The sequence below is a fragment of the Bremia lactucae genome, linkage group LG10 (genome assembly GCF_004359215.1).
Source record: "Bremia lactucae strain SF5 linkage group LG10, whole genome shotgun sequence".
NCBI lineage: Eukaryota > Oomycota > Peronosporomycetes > Peronosporales > Peronosporaceae > Bremia > Bremia lactucae.
In genome coordinates, this window is record NC_090619.1 from 5,133,034 (window position 1) to 5,140,888 (window position 7,855).

Genomic DNA, 7,855 nt, shown 5'->3' on the forward strand with positions numbered 1-7,855 from the left:
GTTGCCCGGACGAATTTATTCCGATATCGTTCTGCTACTTTCGAAGAGGCAGTTGCCATAGCGCTACACGCTGAGTTCGACTTTGAGTCTGCTCGTGTTAGCAAGCCTATTTACCGAACAAGCTCTTCGAGCACATGGATTTCGTCTAATAGACCGGAACCCATGGATCTAAGCCTCTTTAAGAAAGGAGAAGAGGCTTTTCAAGCTGTGAAACGGCACTGGAACATCCGTAGATGCTATATGTGCAAAAGCACGAAACATTTACGCCCGGCCTGCCTCCTACGAAATACGCGTAAAGCTCGAAAAAGCACCAACTTTGACCTATACCAGAAATCTGGTACGGTGCGGGAAAACGTCGATACCCAGTAGGTGCGGGTTTCGGGGGGGGGAACTAGGCTCTGTTGAACCTCCTGGAGGTGAGGGAAACAGAACCTAGCCCCAATTAGCTCGGTGCGTGATGGCACGGGGCGAGAGTACAAGCCTGGCTTGCTAGTCGCTCAAGCGACTGTGAAGGGCTTTGATAAGCCATAGTCAATTTTAATTGACTCAGGAGCGTCTTACAATTATGCTTGACGTCTTTCCCTTTAAGGAAATCAACAATACGTTGAGGCGCTTAAAGCGCATGAAAGTGATACAATCACTGTTCGCTTAGCGACTGGGACTCTTGTCACTGTTTCTAAAGTTCCATTGAACTTAGGCATAAAATTTCGGGACTTTGACAGTATGGAACGCTGTCTCGTCCTTAATTTGGATTCGAGATATGATCTCATCCTTGGTATCCTGGTTAGAACACCATGAGCCATGGATCGATTGGAGGTCTAAGACTTTAGGCGCCACGCGCAATGTTCCTAGCAAAGTTTTGGAGAGTCATGAACCCACCTTTGCTAGGCAACAAAAGCGCTATTGGCGCGGATCATTGAATGCGTCTGTCAGTGTTTGAAGCATTGGCATGTCTGAGTTAATAATTCTAATGTTAAAACATTAATTCTGAGCCCGACTCAGCAGAAATAAGTGGAACGGCACGTACTCCGTCGAGACACTCGTTATAATAACGATTCACTAAATGCTGAAAGAATTGTTGGCCTAAAGCCGAATTATCAAGGGTGCAATATCCCTGAGATACTTGGAGTGGCACGTCTAAGTCCACCGAGTATTGTCGGCCGAGGTGGCATCATACTGAGTGTCAGTAGTGACACTGTTGGCGGTTCGCCAGGACCTCAAGAGTGCAATATTTCTGAGATACGTGGAGTGGCACGTCTAAGTCCACCGAGTGTGGTCGGCCGAGGTGGTACTATACTGAGTGTCAATAGTAACACTATTGGCGGTTCGCCAGGGTATTTTGGGTCAAACAATCCTAATGCACGTGAAGCGACACGTAAACGTTCGCTGGATAAGGAAGTTGAGTTACCTAACTCCTTGTCGGATGTCAAATTAGACACCATGTCTTGTATAGAACCAATTCAGGCTGGAAAACCCGGGGACGTGAATGTCCCGGCCTCTAAGAGGAGTATTGTCTTCACTCCAAGACAGGATAGACACTTAGCGTGTATACCCTCACAAAGTGATACGAGTGAGCAAGTACATACGCTTGTAAAATGGCGTAACCGGTAACATTGAGGGGGATGTTAGCCCTGCGGCAATCCCCTCGTTACATGCTCTTTTAGAGCTAGACGAAATGTCTATTGATGAATGCGGTCGAGCCTTAAAAGCTGGTGACTTATCTGAAATGGTGGTCGTTCGACCTATGGTTGAGTTAAACTCATCGCCACTTCTAGACGAAGCTGTTTTGGATGACACAAAAGCTGCACTTAGTGCGCGAAATGGGTCATCGATCCTTAAAGATCCTACGGATTCCTTTTATCCCTTAATTAAGGAATTCCAAGATGGGGTATGTACCATCTTTTTTACCTCCGGATAGAGGTGTTCGTCATGAAATTGACTTAGTTCCGGGAACCAAATACTGAGTCACAAGACAATGGCCTTTCCCAAAGGAACAGTGTGACGTCATTGACGAATTCTTCCGTGCTAAGATCGAGGATGGAATGCTACGAGAGAGCAAATCTTCGCATTCGACACCGAAATTTTGTGTCAAAAGCCGAATAGTACATGGCACATTGTACATGCAAATAGGAAGCTTAATGCTGCCACTATACCAGCACGAACCCCCATTCCTAGAAAGGATGTTCTTCAGAATAATATGGTGGGATGTACAATGTATAGTGCATTGGACTTAGTCGATGGTTACTACCAATTGCTCATGCAAGCTCGCGATATCCCGCTTACAGCGGCTAGCACCCCAAGTGGCATGTTATGGGAGTGGCTGGTTAATGCCACAAGGGCTTTCCAACGCCTCGGCAACATTTAATTGTCTCGTGACGCAACTGTTTCGCCCTCATCGAGGTTATGCACAGACTTATTTCGATGACATTTTTGTCCATAGTCGTGCGGAGCAGGGTCGGTCGGACATGGAAACCATTTAGACCATTTGCGAGCAGTGCTCGAGTGTATGCGCACAAATAGATTTTATGCCCATGCATCTCAAAACATTGTGGCGTAGAAGAAATTCCTTTCTTAGGGTGCTTCATTGGGAAGCGAGGCTTTAGAGCGGATTCCGCTAAGGTAAAAGCCATCGTAGATTGGCCGGCTTCTAAAATCCAAAAGTATTTGCGTAAGTGGCTGGTCTCGCCAATTATTAACACAAATATAGAGATACTTACGCTGATATGGATAGGTTATTATCTAATCTCCTTAAAAGAGGATACAGAATGGTGCTGGACTAGCACAGAGCAAAATGCTTTCCAAGCACTTAAGGATAGTCTTTCCATACCCCGATTCAGGCACTGCCAAATCCGAATTGGTAGTCTGTGACGCATCGGATTTTGCCATTGGTAGAGCTCTGTTACAAACAGATGCTGATGGACGTGAACGTGTTATTGCGTTCGAGTCTAAACAGCTTATAGCTACGGAAAAAAGAACTACCCAGTTCATGACAAAAAGTTACTTGCTATGAAGTATGCTCTCGTCAAATTCAGAGTTCATCTGCTCGGCTCTAAGCCGTTTGTGATTTATACAGATCACGCATCATTACGCACTGCGACTAAGTCTCCCCATCTTTCACAGTGAATGACCCGACGGCTATCCTTTTTCGCCGAATACAATTTCGAGATAAAGTATAGGCCTGGCAAGCAGAATGCGTTGGCCGATGCGTTATCACGCAGGCCGGATGATGAGCTCTCTCATTTAACGACTTCATTGTCGCCTATTACTTAACTAATCCGCTTGCTTACGCCAAGGATGAACAGTGTGTAGCTCTGCTACGAGCTCTTAAGAGCACTGAATCGGATTTTAAATGGTAGGAACGTTTGCGTGCAAAGTTACATCGAATTTCAATCGATAACGACCTGTTGCTATATTGCACCCGGACGCTGCGGATCCCTCGTGCGTCGTTATTCCTCATTATGAGGATTTGAAGTACGGCGTCCTCTATGAGGCACACGATACTGTCCTTGGTAGTCATCTCAGTGAAGAAAAGACCTACGGCACTGTAAGCCAGATTTATTGGTGGCCAAAACTTTACAAATGGGTTAGCACATACGCTCGCACACAGGAAACTTGCCAGCGAGTTAAACCCTCGGCGCAGGCTGCTGCGCCACTGGCAAGTCTGCCCGTACCCATATGTGTCAGGAGTCAATTAGTATGGATTTTGTTTTCGGTCTACCGAAAGATTCGGCCGGAAATTTTGGCTTAGTGGTCTTTTTTGATCGATTGAGCAAAATGGTTCACTTAGCGGCTGCTGTGCCGGATACCATTGATGGTGAAGGTTCAGCAAGGCTGTTTATTGATCGCGTCTTTCGACAACATGGTTTGCACTGGCAGTTGTTTCTGATCGGGACCCCCGTTTCACGGGTAGATTCTGGAATCAATTTTTCGAGTGCTTGGCACCAAATTGGATATGTTCATTGCGGACCATCCGCAGACCGATGGTAAAACTGTACGTGTCAATCGCGTCATTGAAGACGTTTAACGCAGTATATTTACACAGACGCCAAAGCGCTGGAGCTCAATGCTCCCGGTGGTAGCATTTGCATAAATAACGCTGATAATGTCTCTTCAGGATATACTCCGTTCTATGGCAACGGTCTCACCCACCCGCGCGTTCCGTTAACAATTCCACTGCTTGGCTCAGGGCTTAGTGGGGGAGAATAAGCCGATAGGCTTGCTGATATCAGCCCTGTTACCTTTCGGAAGCAAGTAAGTGAGTTTTTCGCGACGCGATCTAGTGTCATAAGACATGTAAAAGACACTATGGCTAATAGCCAAGACAAACAAAAAGAGCCAGCAGATGCCAAATGCCGAAGCTGTATTAATTCTTATATGGTCGGAGACCGAGCTTTATTAAACGCGAAAAATCTACCTAATAACTTGGTTTCCACGGTCTCCAAGACCGCCCGCGCTTTATCGGACCATTCACGTTCGTGGCCAAGAAAGGCCTACCTTTAATGCTTAACCTTCCTAGCAAGCTGCGTACACTCCCAGTGTTTACGTTGGCTTGCTTAAGCCATGTCGGGAACCTTTCCACGTGGACTTGAAGGCGCTTGCGCTGAGACAGGCAGTCGTGCCGCGGATTGCTGCATCCCCACCAGGATATTCAGCTGGCTCTCTTAACGAGGCTACTGACGCTCCAGCGTCTAGAGAAGACCCCGAACCGCCTCAAAAGAGCTCTCAACCCGAGCAAGGACCTCACGAAGTTGCACCTCGTGCGGTAGAGCATCAAATGCTTCCGCCGAAATTTCGGCCCCCTCCCGCGCTGCTTGATGCGCGGGGAAACCTACAGTTTCATGTGGAGAATTTCTTTGAAGCGACGCCATCCTAAGGGCTAAAACCAGTATCTGGTGAAGTGGCTGGGGTACCCTCTTCTGAAAACTCTTAGGGAGTTCGAGGTACCTCTTCGGCAAGATTGCCCGTACGCCGTTGACGTTTTTGAGCGCCAAGCTCAGGGTCAACTCGCGTCAAACGACGCTTCCACCACAAGAAGTGAGATTAGGTGGATCAATAGCCTCAGTGCGGCTTCGACTTATGATTGCAGACCCCACATGGTGCTTACTTAAATCCCATTAATTATGGTTAACAAATGTGGACGCCGCCAAATTTATATCTGGCGGCCAAAATCTATTTTTGATTAGCTAGGGTAAGGTTTTTAAATTTAAATAAATATTATAAAGTGCAGTTCCCCTTTTGATCTTGAACCTTTAAGTGCCTTCCTAAGGCTTGCGCATTGATCTGTAAGAAAGAGATAGAAGCCTTTCTAAGGTATATCCTCGTGGGCACTAGTTGCCACTTGGTTCTACGAACCCCTGAATCCTTTGAACTAGTATCATTAAGCTTTAAAAGCTTGTACGACACCATGAGATATTAAACCCATTAGTTCAATAGAACTAAGTGCCTCTCTGAGTCTGTAAGTCTTCCTCTGACTTTAAGAGCGAGGTAGCTCCACTACATTTTCCGAGCATTACTATATAAAGTAATATTCTCCAAATATTATCTACCGTTTAGATAATATATTAATTAACAACCTTAAGTCTTAATTTCATGTAACGACACACCCCATTACACTTTTAGTACATATTTTGTATTAGTTTATAATTAAATTAATATTAAGTAGATTGACAAGAAGAACTTAATTACATTAAAACAGGTTTCATTTATCCCTTTTTGAAGCAAGTGTTTTAAAGAGAAGACTTCCTCTGCACGTTGTAGGCGGGCATGTCGTAATGCGGCCACGATCTACTTAGACACACACTCTAGCACAGCGAGGAAGCGGTACAACCTGCTTCTCTTGCGTGCAGTGAGGTATTGTTGTGAGCGCGTTAGCGACCTCACCCAACACACTAAGAACTCTGGTTGACTGTCGTCACGGGAGCGGTATTCCGGCTCCACGTGCGCACTTAACAAGTAGGAAGTAGTTTTCAGACTGATTTATATTTAATAGAATTAAATATAAATACCTACTTTTACCAATTAAAATGTCATCTCTATACATAACACTTAATATGTATTGCAAGCGTATCTTTCTAGATACCTCGCGTAAGGGATGACGCTAGCCGTCATCACTGATGACGCTGGGCGTCATCCCTCCTAATGTGAATGCACCCATGTGCATCACATACACAAGGGTTGGTCACAAATGTGCACCACACCCGAGTGCTGGGTCTAATTCCTTTTATTTAGTATTTGACCATCCCCTTAAGTACACCAAGTGTACTTAACGGGGACTGTGTAACATTAGGTAGACTTTATCCCGTTTACACCATCCCCCCCTTTAAGAAAGAATTTACATTTTTAAATTCGTCAAAGAGGAGAGAGGAACTGCGAGCAGCTTTATGCGCCGCAAATTCACTAAATCACTCTAGCGCACGTGTTTCCATACACGGCGCCAAAGACGCCACAGAAAAAGGGCCACGTTGGTGGGTCGTCTGCGAAGACGCCCACTCAACCTCACACTAAGCGCACGCGCCGCGTTAATTCGCCGGCCGCGTCAAATGCCTTAGTCGAAAAGCCGACAGCTACTGCTGCTGTCGCGTTAACGGGGCTAATGGATCCATCCCACGTTAACAGTGAGGATGTTGATCCGTCGCTCATTGTCGACTACAATGAGTCGACACCGTTGCCGTCACCTCATAGTAGTGATGCGGACAACAAGCTCATAAGGAAGGATGATGGCGCATTATTGCCCATTTAAACTTCTCTCGTGGCTCATAACATGAATATAGCAGCATTTACGAATGCTAACTCGTCGTCTGCGCTGGAAAGCGCAGCGCCAGGCAATGAGAGCGCTGCCCACAAAGGCGCAGCCGCTTCTCCGTTGAATATAACCACAACGCCTTATGCTCAGACCATAATCCATAATGGTTCTGACATAGAGGATTCGGAGCCTAATGCTCCGCCGACGACACGTGAACGTGCTCAGTCGGTGTCACAAGCCAGTCGTTTAAAACGTGGCTATGTGACGGGTGGCATTCCACTGATGCTCCCTCCATCTTAATGGCCTCGTTTAAACGGGCCGAGAGCGTCGCTCCTAGAGCGCGCTCTTGCAGACGCACATAATTATTATGGCGACTTTCAATCATGAAGGGCTCAGGAAAATCGCTTGGGCGTATTTTCCCGATCCCGGTCGTGTTGCATTCAAATGAAATGCCCGACCAATACGAGGCGAAATTCCTGCGCTGCATATATCCGCATTCCGATGCGATGAAACAGCGGTCGCAGCGAATTAAATTCGCCCGCTTGCGTGTGAAAGAAATCATGGGCGGGATTGTATTTCCTGTTTCTTCTCACAACGCTACTTCTGCTAGTCCATTTGAGACTAGCGAAGAGGCCTCAGCTGGTGCTCCTTTTCATAGGCAGCCACCAAGCCGGGCACATCAATTCGTAGGGTATCGATCGGTTCCCAAGAGTCAAAACTCTTCGGGTAACCTTTTTATTGGACGAGGATCTGATACCCTTGCCTCACGGAGCGGTGAACAAGCAACCTTCCAACAAGGAAGCTTTGATTCCCGCCCGCAACCATCAGTGCAGGTGGTGCCCGATAGGAGTGGCGATATCGACCACCTACTCGCGGCTGCCCTACCTTCGTCCGTTCAGTCGCATGCGTTAAGCGCTGCTGAACGACGTATTGCGGATCTCGATGGTCAAGTCTCACGACTGACCTCGGATCTCGTTGATGTCCGAGCGAAGGCTCGTCAGGGTTATGAACGCCTGAAGACTCGCTTGGACCTTTTCGAGAGGATAATGCTGAGGGATCCGCGTTACTCGCGTGATGTCCCTCGCTCTCCAAGTCCTGTTCGTGGAGGGAGGA